The 25,514-nt window shown below is 38.5% G+C and overlaps 1 long non-coding RNA gene across 1 annotated transcript; it reads left to right on the top strand.

Moving 5' to 3' along the window:
* The first annotated feature begins 3,485 nt into the window (after positions 1-3,485).
* LOC139356080 (uncharacterized) lies at positions 3,486-18,951 on the top strand. The gene is made up of 3 exons (XR_011607462.1): positions 3,486-3,657; positions 16,487-16,537; positions 18,920-18,951. It is a non-coding gene; the product is annotated as an uncharacterized lncRNA (long non-coding RNA).
* Positions 18,952-25,514: the final 6,563 nt, after the last annotated feature.

Consider the following 25,514-nt stretch of genomic DNA (forward strand, 5'->3'; position numbering starts at 1 on the left):
TGTCTTTCCAGGAATTTCTCTCTTGTATCTAAGTCATTGGATTCATTGGCAATAACTTGTCAAAATATTTATTACCCCTTTAAAACATATAGTGATGTATCTTCCTGTTTTCTAAAATTGGTAATTTATGTTTTCTTCCTTTTTCCTCTTCGGGTCAGTCTAGCTAGAAGATTATTAATTTTACTGACTTTTTCAAAGAAGCTTTTAGTCTTTTTTTTTCTTCTACTTGCCTTGAGTTTAGTGTGCTCTTATTTTTGTCATTTGCTAAGGTGAAAGCTTGAGTTATTATTTGTTCTTTAATTTTTTAAATTTCAGCTTTTATCTTAGATGCAGGAAATACATGTGTAGGGTTGCTACACGGGAATACTGGACCCAGGTAGTGAACATAGTGCCCAACGTACACCATGAAATACTATGCAGTCATAAAAAAGAATGAAATCATGTCCTTTGCAGCAACATGGATAGAGCTGAGGGACATAATCCTAAGTGAACTAATACCAGAACAGAAAGCCAAATACTGCATGTTCTCACTTATAACTGGGAGCTAAACATTCAGCACACATAGACCTAAAGGTAGGAATGACAGACACTGGGGATTGTCAGACAGCAGAGAGGGAGAGGAATGTGAGTTGAAAAACTGTCTATTGGGTACTATGCTCACTAGTTTTTTTCTCTGTTGTTCTTCAGTTATTTCACTTATTTAACTCTAGTTTTTATGATTTCCTTACTTTGATTATTTTGTTTTTAATTTGTTCTTTTTTAAAAAAGGATAGAAGCTGTGATCTTTGAATTGAGAACTTTCTTATTTTAAAATATCAGTGTTTCATGACAAATTGCCTTTAAATATAAATTTTACTCTGTATATTCAAGATATACCACATGACATTATGGTATACATATAGATAGTAAATTGGTTACTGTTGAAACAAATTAACACATCTGTCATCTACGTAGTTTCCATTATTTTTTGTTTTTGTGTCAAGAACAGTTAAATCCACTCATTTAGCATGAATCTCAAATACAGTATAATTTTATTACCCATAGTCCTCATGCTGTACATTAGACCTGGAGACTTGTTCATCCTACGTATCTGTTACTTTGTATCTTCTGACCTCCATCTCCCCATTTCCTTCAAACCTCCTTCCCTCTCCACCCCGGTAACCACTGTTTTGTTCTTTATTTCCATATATTTGAACATTTTTTGAAAGATCCCACATATAAATGAGATCATACAATATTTTTCTTTCTGTGTGCAGCTTATTTCACTATTTCACTTAGTATAATGTCATCCACGCTTACCTATGATGTGGCAAATGGTAAGGCCTCATTCCTTATATATATGTCTATTAGAGTTTCAGTTTCTTTATCCATTAATTCCTCAACAGACATTTAGGCTATTTCCACATCTTGGCTATTGTGAATAATGCTGCAATGAACACAGGAGTCCAGATATCTTTATGACATGGGAGGATTTCATTTCCTTTTGATATAAACCCAGAAGAAGGATTGCTGGGTCATATGGCAGTTCTATTTTTGATTTCTTTAGGCACTTCCATGCTGTTTTCCATCATGGTTGTAATTTGATATGTTGTGTTTTCATCATCGTTCAGTTTTAAACTACCAATTGCCCATTTCGATCTTTTTTTTACCCATGCATTATTTAGAAGCACAATTCAGACTGAGAATTACATGCAAATGGGAGAATAAACAACCATAGTAGAGCTTGTTCTGGAGCCCAGCTCAGTGTGGACAATCAGGCAGAAAATCAAAAGGGAAGAGTCGAGTGCAGCAGGTCACAGTGGCAATGGACACTGATAGCATCATTTCCAGAAAGAGGATTTCACCATGAGTGAGAGAATGTAAAACAGGGCAGAGTCTTCGTAAGTTGGAGCACTGGTTACTAAATAATTTAAATAAACAGACTTGAAAATGTGCAGAACCAAAGATGTAATCCTGGAAGACTCTGTTCTGCGGAAGAGGAGGTAGCTAGAGAGAGGCATCTCTGGGTGGGTTGGTGGTAAATGAAGAAGGAAGCAGGTAGAGGGAATTCACAATTCTATATAAAAAAAAAAGACAGAGAGAGAATTGATGAATCAGAAGACATTTTAGCTTTCTCCATTCATGGTTTTATGCCCAAAGAAATTCTCTCTGTACCAAGAGAGAAGGATGCTCTTGAACTAGGAAACCTAGTAGCCTCTCGAAAGGTTTTTATTCTTCCCATCTAGAAGGGGATCAATTGCTGATCTATAAAAATAGGAGACATTTTAAAAGGAAATAAAATGGCAGAAGAAAGAAAGTCACACAAGCATAAATAGAAAATAGAAAGTGAGATGCAATATCATTAAATAAATGATAATAAAACATTTCTCTAAAACAAAAATGAAACAGAAAAAAACTGTAACATGATACTCTAACAAAAATTCAATACTATTAAACAATAATTTGCAGGTATTAAAGAGGCTCTTGCTTCAAAATTTAAAAGTTTGAGTTAAAATTAAAATCCTAGAAGAAAAATGACTCAAAAAATGTTAAAAGAAAAAGAAGTAAAATAAGAACTGATCAAATTCAGGAGAGAATTTGTAAGAAAAGGACAGTCTAAGAAATGAAGAATAAATAATATGTTTTCATAGGATAATGAAGTGAAATAATAAAACAGAATAAAAAGAAATAAATACAATTAAGATAGAGGTTAAAAAGATCAGAAGAAAATACAAGGAAGCTAGGCAAAGAAGATCCAAAATACCTATTATTGGAATCTCTGAAGCAGAAAGTCAAAATATGAAATGAAACTAATATTTACAACTGTAATTTAGAAAGTCTGTAAATGAAAGAGATCTGTATCTGTATATCAATATTTTACCCTATATGTTTGGAAAATTAACCAGTAATGTTCAACTCTGAGGTATATCCTTGTGAAATTTTTACAATTTAAAGATAAGGATAAAAAAATACCTTCTGGGCCTCCGGCAAAAAAAGATCATACAGTCAAGAAAGGAAAGAGAATCATGTTGGCATCAGAATGCTTTCCAGCAACCGGCAAAGCAAGAATGAAGAGAAACAATGTGTTCAAGAAACATGAGGAAAGAAAGTGATAGTCAAAGCCTTTATGTCCAGATACACTGTTCTCCAAGCTATCAGAGCTTTAATATTTTTTAAAAAAATATTCAGAACTCCAGGAATATCATCACAGAGCTCTTCCTGAAAACACTCTGAGAGATAAGCTTCACGTTTACCAAGAGTGATAGGGAGTACTTCAGCAAAAGGCCAGTGAGGACCATGAGAATTGAACCTGCCCCAAGGAAGGTCCAGCCTCTGCTTTGCTTGACCTTAAACCAGGTTGACTTTCAGAAATGCAGCTCAAATGGGCAGACCTAGGATCAACCAGGCGGGGATGTGAGTGTAGGCTGTGTGCAAGCTGCTCAGTTGTAAAAATCCAAACTGAAAACATGTTGCTCATTTCAATAGGAAAATATGTTCTCCGTGGATTCCTTCCCCAGCTGTGGCTGCTTAAGATAACAGACAGTCCAATGACAGCAATGAAAAGCACAGAGGGCAGAAAGCTGCAGCCTGCACATGAAAATTTGCAGAGGAGAATTTGTGAATTTGAGGCATACAGGCAGGAGCAGACTGTCTTGTGTAGAGAAATCAACAAAGAAGGTGAGAGATTCTAATTGTTTTCGGCATTCTTCCCTTGGGTGTTTGAATCTCTCTATTGGTTGAAAAAGACAACATTCTGTACCCTTCCATATTATGTTAAATTTGTGGGAGGATGTGCTTTTTGGGTTTCATAAACATTCGAAACCCACATAGCATTTTTTGTGGTGCTGGTAATAGGAAATGGGCATCCCTGAATGGTTTTAAGGATTTCCTCCCTCTGTGTAACTTCTTGTAATATAAACCCTACTATATAAAGCTTGTCCTTCTACTAGAAGAACTGGCATCATCGGGGAGCTTGTTAGAAACATGAATCTGTCTGCATTTTTAAAATGTGTCTCAAACTTGAATATACATACAAATTATCTGGGGATCTTGTTAAAAAGCAGATTTTTTGTTCAGAAGTCTAGGGTGGGGCCTGAGATTCTGTATTTCTAACAAGCTCTCAGGTGATTTCATTGCTGCAGGCCCTTGTACCACACCAGATTACTTATGCTCAACTCCCTTCCTGAGTATTTATTAAAGAATCTTTTCTGATATCCCCTGGCAAACTAGTGTCCTGTGTTTCTCTATAAATGTCTAACAAGAGTAATAAGGTACCGTAACTGGAGAGACTCTCCTGCTACTCTTCGGAAGACCCAGGCCTAGGTATTGTATGCTGTGATTGTTCTAGACTAGATTTCCCTTCGCTGGTATTCTTAGGAGGTTGCGAAGGGTCACAAATCACATTTGCCCATAGCTGTCTTGAAGTATTTAATGATCTTGTTTATTGCACAGATTTAAGAGAGGGCTGGCTCTTAATGTATAGGAGAATTTATTTTGCAAGACATCAGTGGGAGTATAATCAAGAGTAATCTAAAAAAAACTAGGGCTTTTTATTTTTTATTTTTTTTGTCAGGTTTTACTCCCATCACCCAGGCTGGAGTGCAATGGCGTGATCTCGCCTCACTGCAACCTCCGCCTCCCAGGCTCAAGTGATTCTTCTGTCTCAGCTTCCTGAGGAGCTGGGACTTCAGGCACACACCACCACACCCAGCTAATTTTTGTATTTTTTTTTGTAGAGACAGAGTTTTGCCTGGTATCAAACTCCTGAGCTCAAGTGATATGTCCACCTCAGCCTACCAAAGTACTAGGATTACAGGCATAACCCACCACACCAGACCCAAAATAGGGCTTCTTGATCTTGATTGTTCATTATAATCATATGGGGCCTTTACAAATGCAGTTTTCTAGGCCTCACCTCAGAGATAGTGAATCAGCATGGGGGTAGGTAACAGGTATTTGCATTTTAAAAACTTTATGGGGGTTGTCTGGGCATGATGGCACACACCTACATCCCAGGTACTCAGGAGTCTGAGGCAGGAAGATTGCTTGAGCCCAGGAGTTCGAAGTTACAGTGAACTATGATTGTGTCATTGCACTCCAGCCTGGGCAACAAAGTGAGACCTTGTCTCTAAAAAATAAATAAGTAAACAAATGAAAATAAAAATTACATGGGTGATTTTGATGCACAGCCAGTTGAGAACAAAGCTCTGTGTAAACATTTCCCCTAGAGTTGTATAAACTGGTGGTACAAGGTCAAACAGATGACAAAGAGGCAAAGATAGCAAGAATACAGGAGATTCAAATAGCCCAATTAACAAGTTCAATCTAATGGAGAAACAGAACTGTGCACTCAGTAATGGGAAACTATGCATTTTTTCAAACACACATTAATAATTACCAAAATTGTCCATATAATGGGGTATTAATCAGACCTCAACAAATGTAAAAGAATGATCAGTACACAGATCATATTTCCTATCAATAATGCAATTATATTAGATTTCAACAATAAAACTTTTTTTTTTTACTGAAAAAGTCCCACGTGTTTAGAAATTAAAAATACACACTTCTAATACACACACTTTGACATAGGTCAAAGATAAAATTATAATAAATATTAGAAAATGTTTAGAGTGTAAAAATGAAACCAATAATCATTGAAGTTTGTAAAATGCAGAGAAGCGGTAATTCAAGAGAAACATGGAAGTTTAAACGCTCATATTAGGAAAAAAGAAAATTTGAAAATCTGTAAACTAAGACTTTAACTTAAGAAATTTGAAAGTGAAATCAAACTACAGACAAAAAAAAAGACATATAATGCATAGTTTTTAAAAACTCACTTGAAAATATTCAGAAAGATTGAATAAAGAAGAAATAAAATCAATATTAAGAATAAAAAAAGGAGGGAATGCCAAAATATATAATAGAGATTAAAAATTAATAAGGTCACACAATGGCACTTTATAAACTTGAAAAAGGAAGCACAATTACTAGAAAGTACAATTAAAGTTGAGTCAAAAAGGAAAAAAAAATTAACAAAATTAAACCAGAGACTAAAAAATATCTGCACTGAAAATACAAAAACAAAAACAATGGCAACAACAACAAAAGACTGACAGTTTTGCCTTTGAATTCTACCAAATACTCAAGTAACAGACAATTCTAAGGGTATACATATTCCACTAGAGAATATAATCTTATTTTATAAGAATAATAACAAAGCCATGTGAGGACAGTACCAGAAACAAAATTATAGGCCAATCCCACTCATGAATTGGGAGCAAAGTCTGAAAAAATTTTCAAATAAATTCTTAGTATATAAAAAGATAATGTGTCATGTCTGATATGAATTATCCAAGAAAGCATGGAGAGTTTAACATTAGAGCACCTGTTACTGTATTTTACCGCATTAAGGACTAAAGGAGCAAAACACATCAATAGATACAGAGAATCTATCCATGCTATTCACATGTAGTCAGTAATAAAATCCCTAGCAAACTAGTAATAGAAGGAAGCTCCTGAATCTCATAAAGGATATCTATCAATAACTGACTACATATAAGTTATTCAGTTATAAAAATCTAGAACTGTTTCCTTTAAAATCAGAAGCTATATAAGTAGCTTTCAGTGTGCCTCAGCCCCTTGGAAATAGCAAAACAGCATGTAAAGATCAACTCTATGACACTTAATTCAGGAAGGAAAATGGAAATTTCACCAGGATAGTGAAGGACATATCAAACCTCATGAAGTGAAGGTGGGCAAAGCAGCCACTACATGGTGTTTCACTGACAAAGTGCGTGAAGCCTCAGTACATGAGAGGCGTAGCCACTCTCCCTGTGTGGCTCTCACGTTTCACTAGGGATTGGTGTAACCCAGGCCAAGGGAGAGCACTCTGTTTCTCCCAAACCCAGGAATTAGCATGGGGAAAGGCTGAAAGACACAGCGAGGGAAAGATCCCAGAAAATCTGCAGGCATTTTCCCAGACATGGACTGAGAGAAGGACACCATTTTTAATCTGGGATCATACAGTCAATGTTTGGCAATGGTGGCCACTGCAGACATTTTAGTCTTTGGCCAGAGATTAGAGTGCTTGCTCTGTAGCAGGGGAAGGACCCCCATAGTCAGAAATGAGTGAGTGGCGAGTGTGGAGAGTGCCCCAGCAGTAGGTATGGAATTCGGCTCTTCCCTGTTTCAAGACTGGAATGGGAGGAGAGTTATGGGAGATAAAGCGATGATTCTCCTGGATGGTGTGACTTGGAGTCAGGGACAGCTTTGCCACATGGAACTGGTCTGCATGTGTCATTGCTGGGCACTCCAATCCGCTCCCTTGATCATTTATGGGAGAGTGCTCCACCAGCTCTGGGGAGAGGGAGGGAGGCAGATCCCATTTACCTTGAGATCCAATCCTTGTGAGGACTGCCCCTAAGAGTTGGGGGGAACACAACCCACCAAAGCCCAAGGAAACAAGAGCACAGCACCAGCTGCTAAAGGGTGCAAAACCAAAGGCCAGGAACAGACTTGGAGTGGGGGTCATCTGTTGACCCCAGCCCTCCTGGTAAGTGCACTGTTGTGGATGTGGCAGCAGCTTTTCTCATTAGAGTTCTAGGAGTGTGAGCTGAAAGAGGCACTTATTGGACTTTTCCAGTTGCTCCACCTCCGTTAAGACCAGTTGTGCTGGGGCAGGGTGATATTTGACTTCTCCCTTAGCACCCCTATCGGGAGAACCCACTCCAGATGTTTCACGTGGGTTCTTTTCTATTTCCTAAGTGTCTCGGCTGGTTTGAGAAATAAAGGGAAAGAGCACAAGAGAGAGAAATTTAAAGCTGGGTGTCCGGAGGAGACGTCACATGTCAGCAGGATCCATGATGTTCCCCGAGCGTAAAACCAGCAAGTTTTTATTAGCGATTTTCAAAAGGGGAGGGAGTGCACGAATAGGGTGTGGGTCACAGAGATCACATGCTTCACAAGGTAATAAAATATCACAAAGCAAATGGAGACAGGGCAAGATCACAGGACCACCACCGGATGGGGCAAAATTAAAATTGCTAATGAAGTTTTGGGCAGGCATTGTTATTGATAACATCTTATCAGGAAAGAGGGTTTGAGAGCAGCCAACGTGTCTGACCAAAATTTATTAGGTGGGAATTCTCCTCATCCTAATAAGCCTGGGAGCACTACAGGAGACCAGGGCTTATTTCATCCCTTCGGCTTTGACCATAACAGATGGCACACCTTGAGGGGGCCGTTCATAGGCATACCCTCAGGGCGCATTCTCTTTCTCAGGGATGTTCCTTGCTGAGAAAATGAATTCAGTGATATTTCTCCTATTTGCTTTTGAAAGAGGAGAAATATAGCTCTGTTCTGTCTGGCTCACCGGCGGTCAGTTCAAAGCCACCTCTCTTGTTCCCTGAACATCGCTGTTATCCTGTTCTTTTTTAAAAGATGCCCAGATTTCATATTGTTCAAACACACATGCTCTACAAACAATTTGGGCAGTTGACACAATCCTCACAGAGTCCTGAGGTGACATTCATCCTCCTCAGCTTATGAAGAAGATGACGGGATTAAGAGATTAAAGACAGGCATTGGAAATCACAAAGGTATTGATTGGAGAAGTGATAAGTGTCCATGAAATCTTCACAATTTATGTTCAGAGACTGCAGTAAAGACAGGCAAAGAAATTATAAAAGTATTAATTTGGGAAACTAATAAATGTCCATGAAATCTACACAATTTATGTTTTTCTGCCATGGCTTCAGCTGGTCCCTCTGTTCGAGGTCCCTGACTTCCTGCAACACACCCCCATCTGCACTGAGGGTGAATACATGCAGAGTAAGTCTCCAACTGGCTCTTACTCTTAAGTCTCATCCACTGGACTGCAGCCTGTATTACACCATCAAGCAAAAATATATTCCTACACCAAGCAATGTCTGAGAAAGCCAACATAGTAAACTATATGAAACCAAGGAACCCATACAGAGCCGTGGGCCTCTGAGAATGCTCAGAAATGAAGCCTATCAATCATATACAACATACACCACAGTCATACCCTCAAGAGAAAAAAGGATTAAAAACATAAAAAGTCCAAATTATAGCAAATTAAAAAAAGAAATGTCAGCTCCCTCAGATAAGAAGGGACCAGTGCAAGAACTCTGAAAATACAAAAAGCCAGAGTGTTTTGTCACCTCCAAAGGAACACAATAGCTTCCCAGAAATGGATCCTAATCAAAATGAAATGTTTGAAATGACAGATATATAACTCAGAGTATGGGAGGCAAGGAAACCTAATGAGATCCAAGAGAAAGCTGAAATCCAACACAAACAAAACAGAAAAATAATCCAGGATTTGAAAGATGACATAGTTATATTAAGAAAGAATCAAACAGAACTTCTGGAATTGAAAAATTTACTATAGGAACTTCAAAATACAACAGACTAGAGAAAGCAGAAGAAAGAATTTCAGAGCTCTGAGACCAGTCCTTTGTATCAACCCAGTCAGTCAAGAATAAAGATAAAAGAAACAAAAGAATTAACAAAGCCCTTGAGAAATATGGGATAATGTAAAGTGATCAAATATACCACTTATTGTCATTCCAGAGAGAAGAAGATAAATTCAACAACTTGGAAAACATATTTGAAGATATAATCCAGGAAAATTTCCCCAGTTTTGCTAGAGAGGTTGCATGCAGACATAAGAAATCAAAAGAACTCCTGTAAGATACTATACAAGATGCATCCCCAAGGCACATAATCATCAGACTATCCAAAGTCAATGCAAAGGGAAAAATCTTTAAGGTGGCTGGAGAAAAGGGCTATATTACCTATAAAGGAAAACCCGTCAGACTAACAGCAGACTTCTCAGCAGAAACTTTACAAGTGAGAAAAGATTTAGGGCACATTTTTAGCATTCTTAAATAAAATAAATGTCAACCAATTATTTCATTTCTCATCAAAATAAGCTTCATAAATGAAAGAGAAATAAAATCTTTCCTAGACAAGCGATTGCTAAAGGAATTTGTCACCACCAAACTGGCCTGAAAAAAGGTGCTTAAAGGAGTCCTAACATGGAAGCAAAAGAATGATACCACACAAGCACATGTAAGCATATAGTCCACATGCCTTATAAAGCAACTACACAATTAAGACCACAAAGCTACTACCTAACAACACTTCAACAGGTACAAAACTTCACATGTTAGTATTAACCTTGAATACAAATGGCATACACACTACATTTAAAAAATATAGAGTGGCAAATTGGATTAAAAATACTTAATCTTACTACTGTCTTCAAGAGGCCTATCTTACATGTAATGAGCCAAATAGACTCAAAGTAAATGGATGGGAAAAAAATCTATCACACAAATGAAAAATAAAAAAGAGCAGAGGTCACTACTCTTGTAACACAAAACGGAACTTAAACCAACAACAGCAAAACACTGCTGTGGGAGAGTGCTCCCATAGAAGGGCATTATTACATAATAAAGAGTTCAATTCAGTGAAAAATTTAACTATCCTGAATATATCTGCATCCAACATAGGAGCACCCAGGTTCAAAAAACAATTATTTATTGACTTAGGAAAAAGATTTAGAGAGCCAAACAATAATAGTGTGGTCTTCAACACCCCAGTGACAGTATTAGACAGATCATCGAGGCAGAAAATTAACAAAAAAAATTCTGGATTTAAATTTGACACTTGACCAATTGGACCTAACGGACATCTACAGAACACTTCGCCCAACAACCACAGAATATACATTATTCTCATTTGCACACAGAACATGCTCTAAGATTGACCACATACTTAGTTATAAAGCAAGCCTCAATAGATTAAAAAGAAGAAATCATATCAAGCATATTCTCAGACCACAGTGGAGTAAAAATAGGAATCAATACCAATAGGAACTTCAAAATCACACAGTTACATGGAAACTAACCAACTTGCTCTTGAATTAGTTTTGGATAGACAACAAAATTAAGGCAGAAAGCAAAACATTCTTTGAAATGAGTACATCTAACCAAGGAGGTAAAAGGTCTCTATGAGAGACACATCATACAAAAACCTCTGAGAAATGACAAAAGCAGTATTCAAAAGAGAGTTTATAGTGCTAAATATCTACATCAAGAAGATAGAAAGATCTCAAAATAACAACCTAACATCACACATAGAAGAACTAGAAAAACAAGAAGAAATTAATATAGAAGCCCACAAAAGAATTAACTAAAATCAGAGCAGAACTAAACAAAATTGAGACAAAAAATATACAAAAGAGCAATAAAACAAAAGGTTGATTCTTTGAAAGCACACACAAACCACTGATGGCTAGATTAACATAAAAAAAGAGACAAGATCCAAATGACTACAATTAGAAAGGACAAAAGTGACAATTTACAGCTCATCCCACGGAGACTGTTACAAACACCTCCATGCACACAAACTAGAAAATCTAGGGAAAAATGAATACATTTCTAGAAACATACAACCTCCCAAGATTAAATTAAGAAGAAATTGAAATTGTGAACAAATAATGAACTCTGCAAATGAATCAGTAATAAAAACTTACCGACCAAAAAAAGCCCTGGACCAGATGGATTCATGGCTTAATTCTACCAGACATAACAAAGAAGAGCTGGTACCAATCCTACTGAAAACCAGTATCATCTTGCTACCAGAATCTGGCAAAGACAACAAAACCAAAACACTACAGACCAATATCCCTGATGAACATAGATGTAAAAAATCCTTGCTGGGCGTGGTGGCACACACCTGTAATCCCAGCACTTTGGGAGGCTGAGGGGGGTAGATCACCTGAGGTCAAGAAATCCAGACCTTCCTGGCCAACATAGTGAAACCTTGTCTCTACTAAAAATACAAAAAATTAGCTGGGCATGGTGGTGCATGCCTGTAGTCCCAGCTACTCAGGAGGCTGGGGCAGGAGAATCTCTTCAACCTGGGAGGCAGAGGTTGCAGTGAGCTGAGATTGCACCACTGCACTCCAGCCTGGGGACAGAAAAAGACTTCGTCTCAAAAAAGAAAAAGAAAAAAAAAATCCCCGACAAAGTACCAGCAAATTGAATCTAGCAGCACATTAAAATGTTAATTCACCACAAGCAAGTTGTCCTTATTCCTGGAAAACAAGGTTGGTTCATCATATTCAAATTAATAAATGTGATTCATCATAAACAGAACTGAAAGCAAAAACCATATGATCATCTCATTACACACAGAAAAAGCATTTGATGACATCCAACATCCCTTCGTGGCAAAAACCCTCAACTAAGTAGGCATTGAAGGAACATACCTCAAAATAATAACAGCCCTTATGACAAACCCACAGCCAACATCATACTGAATGGGCAAAAGCTGGAAGCATTTCCCTTGAGAAGTGGAAAAAGACAAGGATGCTCATTCTCACCACTCCTATTCCACATAGTACTGGAAGTCCCAGCCAGAGCAATCAGATAAAAGAAAAAAATAAAAGCCATCCAAATTAGAAAAGAGGAAGTCGAATTATCTGTCTTTGATGATGATATGATTGTATACATAGAAAACCCTAAAGATTCTGCCAAAATACTCCTAGACCTGATAAAAGTCTTCAGTAAAGTCTCAGGATACAAGATCAATTTACATAAATCAGTAGTATTTCTATATATCAATAAAATTCAAACTGAGGGCCAAATTAAGAAGGCAATCCCATTTACAATGCTCACACAAAAAATAAAATACCTAGGAATACATCTAACCAAGGAGGTAAAAGATCTTTACAAGGAGATCTACAAAACACTGCTGAAAGAAATAAGAGATAACACAAACAAATGGAAAAATCTTTCATGCTCATGAATTGGAAGAATCAATATAGTTATAATGTCCATATTGCCCAAAGTAATCTACAGAGTCAACACTGTCCCTATCAAACTTCCAACATCATTTTTCTCAGAATTAGAAAAAACAATTCTAAAATTATATAAAACCAAAAATGAGCCTGAATAGCCAAAGTAATCACAAGCAAAAAGAACAGAGCCAGAGGCATCATATTACTTAATTTCAAACTATACTACAAGGCTACAGAAACCAAAAGAGCATGGTCATGGTACAACAATGCACACACAGAACAATAGAACAGAATAGAGAACCCAGATATAAAGCCTCACAACTACAACCAACTGATCTTTGACAAAATTGACAAAAATAAACAATGGGGAAAGACCTCCCTATTCAATAAATGGTGCTGAAAAACTGGGTAGCCATATGCAGAAGAATGAGACTGGCCCCTCCTCTCTCACCATATGTAAAAATTAACGCAAGATGGATTAAAGACTTAAATGACCGAACTGTAAGAATCCTAGAAGGACTCCCAGAAAATATTCTTCTGGACACTGGCCTAAAGAAAGAATTTATGAATAAGTCCTAAAAAAAATGCAACAAAAACAAAAATGGACAAGTGGGACCTAATTAAACTAAAGAGCTTCTGCCCAGCAAAAGAAACTATCAATGGAATAAATGGAAAACCTATAGAATGGGAGATAATATTTGCAAATTATGCATCCAACAAGGGACTAATATCCAGAATCTAAAAGAAACTTGAACAAATCAACAATAAAAAACTCCAAATAACCCCTTAAAAAGTGGGGGAAGACATAAACAGGTACTTCTCAAAAGAAGACATACAAGCAACAAACAAGCAAATGAAAACATGCTCATGATCACTAATCAGCAGAGAAATGCAAATCAAAGCCACAGTGAGATATCATTTCACGCGAGTCAGAATGGTTATTATAAAAAAATAAAAAAATAACAGATGCTAGTGAGGCTGTAAAGGAAAGGGAATGCTTACACACTGTTGTTGAGAATGTAAATTAGTTCAGCCTCTGTGGAAAAAAGTTTGGAAATTTCTCAAAGAACTAAAAATAGAACTACCCTGTGACTCAGCAATTTCATTACTGGATATATACCCAAAGGAAAATTTATTATGCTACCAAAAAGACACAGACACATCCACTCCTATGTTCAATTCAGCTCTATTCACAACATCAAAGACATGCAGGCATGCAGGCCGGGCGCAGTGGCTCACGACTGTAATTCCAGCACTTTGGGAGGCTGAGGCAGGCAGATCACGAGGTCAGGAGATCGAGACCACAGTGAAACCCCGTCTCTACTAAAAATACAAAAAATTAGCCGGGTGCGGTGGCGGGTGCCTGTAGTCCCAGCTACTGGGGAGGCTGAGGAAGGAGAATGGGTGAACCCGCAAGGTGGAGCTTGCAGTGAGCCGAGATTGTGCCACTGCACTCCAGCCTGGGCGGCAGAGTGAGACTCCGTTTCAAAAAAAAAAAAAAAACAAAAAAAAAAGACAAGCAATCAACCTAGGTGCCCATCAACGGTAAACTGGATAAAGATATGTGGTACATATACACCATGGAATACCACACAGCCATAAAAAAAAAAAAAAAAAAAAAAAAAAGAATCATGTCCTTTGAAGCAATATGAATGCAGCTGGGGGCCGTGATTCAAAGCAAATAAACAAAAACCTAGAAAACCAAATATTTCAGGTTCTCACTTAAAAGTGGGAACTAAACATTGGACACCCATGGTCATAAAGAAGGGAAAAAGCAGACACTTGAGACTAATAGAGGGTACAGGGAGGGAAGGGGGCAAAGCTAGATAAATGTCCTTTTGTGTACTATGTTCACTATTTGTGTGACAAGATCAATAGAGGCAGAAACCTCAGTATCACAAAATACACCCTGTAACAAACCTGCATATGTAACCCCTGAATCGAAAATAATAAAAAAGATACCTATTTAAAACAATTGTGTTGAGATAGTTGATTGTCTACATGGCAAATAAAATTAGATTCATTAATTATACAATTCACAGCAATAAATTCTAGGGAATTAAATACTTTAATCAGACAGGAAGTGTTTGAAAAACTTCTAATAAGAAATATGAGAACATTATGAATTTGAGTTAGAGAAAAAATTTTTAATCAAGACATAAAAAACACAAGCTGTAAACTTGATTAACTTGACTGCAATAAGATTAAGAAGACCATAAAGAGGAAGAAAAGACAAGTTATAAACTAGAGGAAATTATTTTCCATAGATATAACTAACTAAATATTAGTATCAGAACATTCAAAGAACTCCCCAAACTCAATATAATTTAGACAAATAATTCCATAGGGTGAAATAATCAACAAAAGATACAAATAGATTACAGAAAAGGAAATGCAAATAGCCAATAAAATATAAAAATATATCCAAACTCAGTAGTATCCAGGAAATACGTACTAAATACAATATAATATAATTTATATCTTCCTGAATGGCAAAAGTTAATGTCAAATGATGCAAATAACTGGTAAGAATGTGGACCAATGCTAATTCTTACACACTGTGGAAGGGAGGTTGATTTGGTAAAACCACTTTGGAAAAAACTTTGGCATTATTACTTGATCTTAGCCAAAAGGCTGAGAAGCAATAAAAATTTAGTATTGTCTAGTGAAACTGAAGACTAGCCTTTCCCTATCCCCTGAGCATTTCTTACAACATGGGAGCACCTTGTGCACATGCAAGAGGAGCCAGGCACGAGGATCCTTCACAGCTGTGTTATTTGTAATATCGGGAAATTGTAAATGAATATCAATTCAGAGGAAAATGAAAATATGTTATGATTATACAAAGAAATATTATGACAGCAAAAAAGAAATATATTACATAGATGTATCTCCAGAAAAATGAAGCTTCAGAAGAACCCATTTGCAACAATATAACTTTTGTAAATTAAAAACAAAACAAATAAGAGTAAATAAAATATTAGGATATGCACATATATTAAAACTATGCAGAAAAGCAAAGGTGTGGTAAATACAAAAATTAGGAATGTGAGTTACCTGTAGGTGGGAGAGAGAAGGATATAATTGCAGATTTTCATATACAAAAAGTTCTGTTTCTTAAATCAGGTGGTGAGTTCATGGGTATCTAATTGCTATGTTTTATCTCTTACATATGTGTAATTATTTAAATATAAAACACATTTGAACGTAAAGTATTAAAATAAATGACTCAGTCAGTTATGTTTCTAGGTTTTGTTTTGTTTTAAAAAAAGCTGTTCCAAAGCTAATGCAAAACATGTTATGCCAATTTTTAAGGCAGGTAGAATGAGTCAGAGTGTAATGTTCCTGCCTTTACTTAGAAAACAAACCCATTAAATATCTATAGTAAAGACCTTCAACAGTCCACATTTAGTTAAAGTCAATAGATTGCTTGTTTTCTCATCTTTTCTGACCTCTGAGCCAAAATTCTCCTCGTAATCACATTAATTTAATTTCCTGAGACATTTTCTTTTTAAAATAAAAGTTATTGTGTGTATTTAAAGTATACAACATGATGTTATGAGATATGTATAGATAATAAAATGGTTACTGGAGTAATGCAAATTAATATATCCAACTTATTTTTGCTTCTAAGCCACATTTACTTGTTTTTCTGTTTCTCTTTCATTTCAGGACACTTTGCTGGCTCCCTACATCAGTCATGGAACACAGGAACCACATTAGGTATTTCAGTAGAGAGTCCTCCTCCTCCCTCCACCTTTACAGTTTTCTTCTTGTGCCTTCTATTGGCAGAACCTGAAAGGAAACAGCTAGCGAAGATGACATTTTATTTCTAGGGTTTTAGCTCCAGCATCACAAAGTGGAGTATCAGAGGGTGAATTTGAAGCTGTGAGAATGTAGCTTAATGACGATCATGCATCCCCTGTCTTTAGGCTTCAAGCACTGGAGAACCTCGGAACTTAGCTATGGGTCCATTTTGCCCTCTGTCTATCCTCTCTCTTTATAGAATCGCATTCAGTCTCATGCTTTCTACATCATATAAAATGAAACAGCTCCCAAATGTGTTTATCCAGCCTTCACTTGCACTCCAGACTAGTATACTATCTACATAACTTGACAACTCTATTTGGATGCCCAAAAATCAATTGCAAACTCAATATTTACAAAATGGAATTCTTGTAGTTTCAAACCGGTTTCCCTCTTCTCAGTTAATATCACCACCATTCACACAGGTTTTCAGGCAAAACACCTAAATGTAATTCTTGCTTTCTTCCTTTGTATCACCCCATTCAACCCAATCAAAATTCCTGAGATTTTTTACCTCCAGAATGCACTCAGATCCCTCATTTTCACCCAATGTACATGACCATGGCTGTGATACAAAATGCTTTTCACATAGACAACAAAGATAGCTTTTCAAAGGTTCTCCCTTGTTTGGTTGTTAATTCTTCATCCCACTTCTCACATAGCAGCATAAGTGATCTTATAAAAATATTAAGTATATCATGTTTCCTCACTTAAAATCTTCAAGGATTTCCATTAACAGAACAAAAAGGCCTCTGGGATCCCACGTGACCTAGACCCTACATCTCCATGATCATCTCACATGGTTCTCCTTCTAGCCCACTGCTTTCTGACCCCACTGGCCAGGATGCCCTGTCAGTACCATGCATGACTGGCTTTGACTATCCTACAGATCTGAGTTTATTTATTTATTTATCATTTTTTTGAGATAGAGTTTTGCTCTTGTTGCCCAGGCTAGAGTGCAATGGCACGATCTCGGCTCACTGCAACGACCACCTCCCGGGTTCAAGTGATTCTCCTGCCTCAGCCTTCCAAGTAGCTGGGATTACAGGTGTGCGCCACGATGCCTAGCTAATTTTTGGATTTTTTTAAGAGACGGGGTTTTGCCATTTTGGCCAGACTGGTCTTGACTCCTGACCTCATGGTCCACCCATCTCGGCCTCCCAAAGTGCTGGGATTACGGGTGTGAGCCACTGTGCCTTGCCCAGATCTGAGCTTAAACATGACTTTTTCGCAGAGATCTTTCATTATCATCTGTGTAAAGTTGCCCCCTTGCCTTCCAGTTACACCCTATCATTTCATACTGTTTACTGTCTATTATTACTTATATTTGAAGTTTTTTTCCCACATGTTTAATAGCTAGACTCTAACATCTGTGTGGGTAGTGACCTTTTCTGTTCTTAAACCACTGAATTTCTGGGATCTATAACAGTGTCTAGCACATAGTGATGTTCAATAAACATTCGTTGAATTAGCATGACCCACGAGAGCAGTCCAGCTTTCAATCATTTCCATGCTCATTGTTCAGGGTAAACTCAGTAAAAAGTAGACCAACATGTGAGGGGATCTCATATGTTAAAAGAAAAACAGACCAATTAATTTGAACAGAAGTTCAATTGAGCAAGGAATGATTGGTGAATTGGGCAGCCTTCAAACCAGAGTAGGTTCAGAGCAACTCAGGTGCTGCTGCACGGTCAGAGGAGATTTAGAGACAGAGAAAGGAAAGTGACATATTGAAAAAAAGAATGCAAGGTACAAAAACATCTGCATTGGTTACAGCTCAGTGTTTGTTTGCCTTATGTGAACACGGTTTGAACAGTTGGCCACCTTTGGTCAAAACTCAGTAATTGGTACAGGAATAGGTTATAGTCTGTTTACACAACGAATTTGGTTACAGTTCACTATATATGGAGAAATGTTTAGGACAAACTTGAGATATGTAAGGAGGCAGCTTTAAGCTAAACCTGATTTAACTCATGACATGGCAACATGTTCAATTTCCTAAAAATGAAGGCAGCATGAAACTCTCTTATGCCTAGAAAGTAGATTAGAAAGGTTTGCTCTGAGAGTGGTGCATCCAAAAATATCACCACCAGTCTCCCAGCTACTCAACCATTTACAACTATTAACTGCTGGCCACCCTCTCCAACCAGAACTGCTGATGAAAACTAGCTGGCTGGAGCCAGGTCACTTCCCTGCATCTGGATAGAGAGTTCATGGTCTTCATTTGATTAAAAGAGGCCACACAGAACCTACTGCTAATATCCACTTTGGACACTAATTGGTTCTATTCTTTTCCAGTGGTGGCCTAGAACAGACTGGCACTGGAAAAGAACAGCTGACAGACCGTGGAGTCCAGTAGCTTCAGGCTTACACGCATTTTTTTCCTACTTGTTTTCCTGGCATCTCTGAGTTTGTTTCCTCATTTGTAATGTGCCAATACTAATATTTATATCGTAGGATGTTTGTGAAGATTAAAAGAAATAAAATGTGTAAAGTGTCTAAAAGTGTCTGGCACAAAATAGGAATGAAATTGCCAGGAATTATGTAAAATTAATCTCAGGATATTTAGAATTTAGGAGTAAGCTCTCAATACTAGCCCCCTCCTTTGCTTCCCTTTGTATGGTGAAAGAAAAATATCTTGGGGCCCCAAAATCACTAAGCTAAAGGGAAAATTCAATCTGGGAACTGCTTAGGGAAACCTGCCTCCCATTCTATTCAAAGTCATCTCTCTGTTCACTGAGATAAATGAATATCTGACTGTCTCCTTTGGAAAGGCTAATCAGAAACTCAAAAGAATGCAACCCTTTTTCTCTCACCTACCTGTGACCTTGAAGCGCCCTCCCCTCTTTGAGTTGTCCTGCTTTTGCTTCCAGTGATCCTGCCTTTTGGACTGAACCAATGCTCCTCTTCGATATATTGATTGATGTCTCATGTCTCCCTAAAATATATAAAACCAAACTGTGCTCTGACCACCTTGGGCACATGTCATCAGGACCCCCTGAGGCTGTGTCATGGGCATGAGCATCCTCAACCTTGGCAAAATAAATTTTCTTTCTTTTTTTTTTTTTTTTTTAAATTTAAGGTGGAGTTTTGCTCTTGTTGCCCAGGCTAGAGTGCAATGGCGCATGATCTCGACTCACCACAGCCTCTGCCTCCCAGGTTAAAGTGATTCCCCTGCCTCAGCCTCCCAAGTAACTGCGATTACAAGCATAAGCCACCACGTCTGGCTAATTTTATATTTTTAGTAAGACGGGGTTTCTCCATGTTGGTCAGGCTGGTCTCGAAATCCTGACCTCAGGTGATCCACCCGCCTTGGCCTCCCAAAGTGCTGGGATTATAGGTGTGAGCCACTATGCCTGGCCAAACTTTCTTAATTAATTAAGACCTGTCTTAAATTTTGGGGGTTCACAGTATGCACTAGAGAGGAAAAGTTCTCCCTTTCTGTGCTATCTTCTCTTTGCTCCCCAGCATCTTTTCTTTGCCCTTGTCCACTTTGCTCTTGACCAGAGAGGCTGTATGGGTCACACCCCAAGCCCCTTATCCTGTGGTTGGGGCAGATATGGAGCACTGGCAGGGGCAGGGGAAGGGCATGCATTCCTCAGCTCTTTCCCTGCAGGATGGCCAGAGGGGCTGCATCCTTCATCCACAGGTCTCAGCTCTGATACTAGATCCTCTGCAGGGCATCCTCTCTGCCTCTGAGTTGCTATAACTGCTCCTTCCTCTTGCTTCTTCAGCCAAGAATTGGTAACTCCACTTTCTTAAGGTATTATACTATTCTTCCCCTTGTGGTTTCTGTAAACTCTACTAACATCCTGGTCAACAGTCCTGTTTTTAAGCTTTCTGAATTATTCTAATCTGAGCATGTCATCTATTTCTGTCAGAATTGGGCTGATGGAAACAGCCACTAGTGTGTTCTCAGACCTAATTACATACTCTGGCCTGAACACACATACACACACATGCATACACACGTGTGTGTGGGATTTATTAAATAACAGCATCCTATGACTCAACACCAAATACCCAGCCTTATTAGATGCAGCCATCTACTCAGGAAAGACCAGAATCCCACCACGTGTGTGTGTGTGAGACAGAGTCATGTGGTTGTTTCTGATTATCCCCCTTGTGGGGACCAGGGATCACTCAGTCCACTACTGCCCCACTCTAGATGTGCCCATTTGGCCCATTGTTGCCACCAGCCATCCTGATTGTGGCCTGGGTGGCTGTCTGCCATGAACACGTTCATTTAGGGCTATGACTCTGCTTTCAGCTACGTCTCCAATTTGCCATTTGACACAAGGTCCTGATCTGAGCAGGAACTTTCAGCTTCTTGGTCTGGGGACAACACTAGTGCTGTGGGTCTCTGGGTCTCTAACACTCCTAGTATGAGATGTCAGCGGCTTTCGCAGCTGAAAAACTCCCTTGGGCTCTACTTCTTTCTCTGTGCAATTCTTCCAGGATGGGAAGCAAAGGCTCTGTCCACTTTCTGGCTGCTTGCATGTTTGCCAGGTCTGTGGAACCATCAGGGCTGCCTAGAAGCAGAGTAAATGGAAAAGAGGCCTGCATGGTGGGATTCTGGTCTTTCCTGAGTAGATGGCTGCATCTAATAAGGCTGGGTATTTGGTGTTGAGTCATAGGATGCTGTTATTTAATAAATCCCAGTCCCATCCAGAGGCAGCTCTAATGTTCTGGCTGAAAGCATTATTCATAGTTCCTTACAGATTCAAAATTGCTGACTTTTTAACCACTGGAAAAAAATGTTAAAGAAGCTTCCAGAAGCTTTTCTTTGTTATCACCAAGACATATTTCTAGCCTCTAAAACACAGAATAAAACGATAAAATCTCCATTCCCTGACTAAAACCTCCACCTGGCTCCCCTTAACTCTTGAGTCTGGACTCTGTACACTTCTTCCATCAGCCACAGCTACACACAACTACTTCTGATGTCCACACTTATCCACCACAGCATGGATACCACAGGAATGCTGTTGAGTTACTACTTTTTTTTTTTTTTTTTTTTTTGAGACGGAGTCTCGCTCTGTCACCCAGGCTGGAGTGCAGTGGCCGGATCTCAGCTCACTGCAAGCTCCGCCTCCAGGGTTCACGCCATTCTCCTGGCTCAGCCTCCCGAGTAGCTGGGACTACAGGCGCCCGCCACCTCGCCCGGCTAGTTTTTTTTTGTATTTTTAGTAGAGACGGGGTTTCACCGTGTTAGCCAGGATGGTCTCGATCTCCTGACCTCGTGATCCACCCGTCTCGGCCTCCCAAAGTGCTGGGATTACAGGCTTGAGCCACCGCGCCCGGCCGAGTTACTACTTTTTTAAAAGCTCTGACTTTAGTGGGAATGCTACACTAGGAAAGCAGAGAATTACAGTGGGCAAATACAACCATTTGATTTGGTCCTTATGGACCCTTTGGAGAAATAAGAACGGGCCCAGATGGTGGTTAGTTACATCATAACTGACGAGCCAATGATATTCAAGGCTTTACTTCATTAAATGTCAACATTGGGGGAGGCCTCTGAGAAACTGCTCCTGGGTTCCTCACCTTCTCCCATCCTGTTCAAAAGACTATCATAATGTTAAATAAAAGTCTAAAAGGCTGTTATAAACATTACCTATGACATAAAACTAGAAGGTATAGAAAATATTTGGGTGACAGAAATGGTATCTAGATGTCCTCAATTGATAGTAAAAATGAATTGAAATATGCAAGAAAAAAGCACATTCAGAATGCCAATCATAAACATAAAACTCACAGGCATATACACAGGAAGACAATAACTTCTAACAGCAAGGCACAATCTGATGGGAATTGCCACCAACAACAAAGCAAAGCAAACTATTTTGAAAAACTCCTATCCCAGTTTGGCCTCAGGATGTGACTACTTAATAAAAGGTAAGAAGGCTCTTTATAATGCCTTCACTGTCTGCTTTTTCGCTCATATATTAGGTTTGACCAACTTTGAAGACATCTGAGCAGCCACTGTCAATTCCCTGCAAGGAGGCTGACTCCATGTGGTCAAGCAGTCAAAAGTTATTGCCTCCTCCTTACATTTTTCTGTATCAGTGCCATAAACTCAAATGACTCCAGGGCCTAGGCAGGCAATATGTTGAGTAAAGTATGGAAGAGCGGGAGGTGGGAACTGAAATGAGCTGAAGATGCTAAAAAATTCATGATTCTTGTCCAAGTCTGGCAACCACTCTTCAGTTCAGTTCTCACCGTCTTTGAATATGGGCACACTCTTATCAGATAGTCTCTTTTAGTTTTTATTAAATCTGTTAATTATTAAATGCTGGCAATATATTCAATTTCTTTTTTTTTTTCATTTGTTTTTTCTTTTCTTATTGTGGCAAAATATACATAGCATTAAACGTACTATCGTGACAATTTTCAAGTGTACAGTTCTGTGGCATTAAGTACATTCACACTGTTGCACAGCCATCACTACCATCTATCTACAAAACTTTTCTTCTTCCCCAACTCCATTAAATGATAACTTCCCATCCTCCTCTTCTCCAGCCCCCAGAAAACACCATTCTACTTTCTGTTTCTATGACTTTGATTACTCTACATACCTCATGTAAGTGGAATCATGCAATAGCTATTTTTTTGTGTGTTTGGCTTACTTCACATAGCATAATGTCTTCAAGGTTCATCCATATAATAGCCTGTGTCAGAATTTTATTTCAACTCAAAATTATTATTTTTATTTTCTGTAAGAGTAGAGTATACATAATGTAAAATTTACTACTTTAACTTTTTAAAATTATTATTATATTTTAAGTTTTGGGATACATGTGCAGAACGTTCAGGTTTGTTACATAGGTATACACGTGCCACGGTGGTTTGCTGCACCCATCAGCGCATCATCTACATTAGGTATTTCTCCTAATGCTATCCCTCCCCTAGTCCCCCATCCCCCGACAGGCCCTGGTGTGTGATGTTCCCCTCCCTGTGTCCATGTGTTCTCATTGTTCAACTCCCACTTACGAGTGAGAGCATGCGATGTTTGGTTTTCTGTTCCTGTGTACTTTAAATATTTTTAAGTGTGTATTTCAATAATATTAAGCACATTCACATGGTTGTATAACACATCTCCCAAACTTTTTCATCTTGCAAAACTGAAATTCTGTACCCATTTAGCCACTCCCTGTTTCCCTGTTCCCTCCGTCTCTAGCAATCACTATTCTACTTTGTGTTTCCATGAGTTTGATGACTCAATTCTAGATACCTCATATATAAGTGGAATAATACAGTATTTTGACTTTTTGTGACTGGTTTATATCACTTAGCATAATGTTCCCAAAGTTCATCCACGTTGTATGTGTCAAAATTTCATTCCTTTTTAAGGAAGAATTATGTTTCTTTGTACAGGCATATCGTGAAGATATTGAGGATTTTGTTCCCAATAAAGTGAATATCACAATAAAGTGAGTCACACCATATTATTGCCTTCCCAGTGCATATAAAAGTTATTTTTAGGCCGGGCGCGGTGGCTCAAGCCTGTAATCCCAGCACTTTGGGAGGCCGAGACGGGCGGATCACGAGGTCAGGAGATCGAGACCATCCTGGCTAACACGGTGAAACCCCGTCTCTACTAAAAAATACAAAAAAGTAGCCGGGTGAGGTGGCGGGCGCCTGTAGTCCCAGCTACTCGGGAGGCTGAGGCAGGAGAATGGCGTAAACCTGGGAGGCGGAGCTTGCAGTGAGCTGAGATCCGGCCACTGCACCCCAGCCTGGGCGGCAGAGCAAGACTCCGTCTCAAAAAAAAAAAAAAAAAAAAAAAAAAAAAAAAGTTATTTTTATACAACACTGTAGTCTATTAAGTGTGCAATAGAATTGTGTCTTAAAAAATGTATATACCTTTATTAGTTAGAGTTCTTTAGAGGGACAGAACTAATAGGATAAATGTATATATAAAGGGGAGTTTATTAAGGAGTATTGACTCACTTCACAAGGTGAAGTCCCACAATAGGCTGTCTGCAAGCTGAGGAGCAAGGAAGCCAGTCTGAGTACCAAAAACTCAAAAGTAGGGAAGACGACAGTGCAGTTGTCAATCTGAAAGGTCCAAGAGCCCCTGGCAAAACAGTGGCGTAAGTCCAAGAGTCCAAAAGCTGAAGGACTTGGAGTCCGATGTTCCAGGGTAGGAAGCTTCCAGCATGGGAGAAAGATAAAACCTGAAAGAATTAGCCAGTCTAGTCCTTCCACGTTTCTCTGCCTGCTTTTATCCTAGCCATGCTGGCTGCTGATTAGATGGTACCCACTCAAATTGAGGTTGGGTCTGCGTCTCCCAGTCCACTGACTCAAATGTTAATCTCCTTTGGAAACACCCTCACAGACACACTCAGAAACAGTACTTTGCATCCTTCAATCCAATCAAGTTGACAATGTTAACCATCACAAGTGCACTCTTGTCATATTGAACCCATACACATATCCTGAAATCATACATTATCTACAAATAATGAGAATAATAAGGTGATAATTACACCTAACATAATACAGCTATCCTTTGTATGGCCAGAAATGCACCAAGTCCTAGCCCAAATGCTATTATATAAAGTTAACAATACTTAAATGCGGATATGAAGTCTTATTTCACATAATAAAGAAAAAAGAAAGAAAATAAAATGAAGATATTTTCTTAGTACAAACACAAACATGTTCTTAACAAAGCAAGGAGGAAATATAAATGACAATTATAGTCCTCATTTCTGCAGCTGGTCATTTGGTCATAGCTGGTATTGATGACTACCTTCTTCTACTACCCATTCTGTATTCCCTTTGCCTTCAGTAAGCACCTCAGCAAATCATGGCTTTTTACCTGGTGGAGTGACACAAACCTTCATTCTTGAAGGGTCAGGGCCATTTGTAGTCCTGCCTGGATTGG

Source organism: Macaca nemestrina, chromosome 9 (assembly GCF_043159975.1).
Source record: "Macaca nemestrina isolate mMacNem1 chromosome 9, mMacNem.hap1, whole genome shotgun sequence".
Classification (NCBI taxonomy): domain Eukaryota; kingdom Metazoa; phylum Chordata; class Mammalia; order Primates; family Cercopithecidae; genus Macaca; species Macaca nemestrina.